The 979-nt window shown below is 28.2% G+C and overlaps 1 non-coding gene across 1 annotated transcript; it reads right to left on the reverse strand.

Annotated features, from left to right (window-relative positions):
- Positions 1–861: 861 nt before the first annotated feature.
- On the reverse strand, positions 862–979 carry LOC130023155 (small nucleolar RNA SNORD22). The gene has a single exon (XR_008792418.1). It is a non-coding gene; the product is annotated as a small nucleolar RNA SNORD22 (small nucleolar RNA).

A 979-nucleotide genomic window follows, 5' to 3' on the forward strand; every position in this document is an offset into this window, starting at 1 on the left:
ATAAATACAGACTTATATTCATTATCTGTGAATCATATTTTTTCTACAAGAAAATGCAATATAATATTTTCATGCCCATAATTTAATTTTATTGCATTTTAGTCTTTAAAATATATAAATTTTATATAACTATATAAATTAAATCTTCATCTCTGGAGAGGAGAATATAAGAATGAATATTATACTAATTTGTAAATGTACAAAATAAAAGAAACTTCAGAACTGGTGAATTTATGGGAAAACCAGACCAGGAGAAGTCTTCTCAAATTTTGAAGCCATTCCATGCCATCTTTAACATTTGGAGCCCAGTATAAAAACAAAAAATAGAGCAATGATGTGTCAAATGATAAAGTCAATTCACTGTAGAACTATATGTGAAATTTTTAATTACAAATAATTGTATTCAAAACAAATAAATCATAATAAAATCATTACATATGCTAATTTAATAATCATAAAATTACTTTCCATAAACTTCAGAACTATATAATATGTTGCATTTCAAAGTAATAAACTGACTAGCTAAAATGTCAAATAATTGCAGAATCTCACATGAGCAATTTTCGTTCAGATGTTTTAATATTTTACTTTCAAAATTGTTTCATTTTAAACTATACTCTTTAGCTGTGATAAGCAAATGCTCGTTAAAAAGCTTTAAAGGTTAAACAAAAGTTTTATTTGATTAAGATATTTGAGGGCTAATCTGAACAACTTTGTTCCAATGCCAGTATTCTTTTTGATGTCCTCCAAAGTATAGGATTCCATCTTCTGTGTCTTGTTCTTCAAGCCTGGAAAAAAATACAGCTGATTTTCCAACAAGGTATTCATTTTCTTTTTTTCACATTTATAAAAATACTTATGATCCTTCAGGTAGCACTTTCTAGAACAAATTTCCTTCCGTCCCCCCAGTTGGTCCCAGAAGGTATACCAGTACAGCTTCTTGAACTGGGAAAGGACATATGTGACTTTCTTCATGGGA

Source organism: Sorex fumeus, unplaced genomic scaffold (assembly GCF_029834395.1).
Source record: "Sorex fumeus unplaced genomic scaffold, SorFum_2.1 ptg000002l, whole genome shotgun sequence".
Taxonomy (NCBI): domain Eukaryota; kingdom Metazoa; phylum Chordata; class Mammalia; order Eulipotyphla; family Soricidae; genus Sorex; species Sorex fumeus.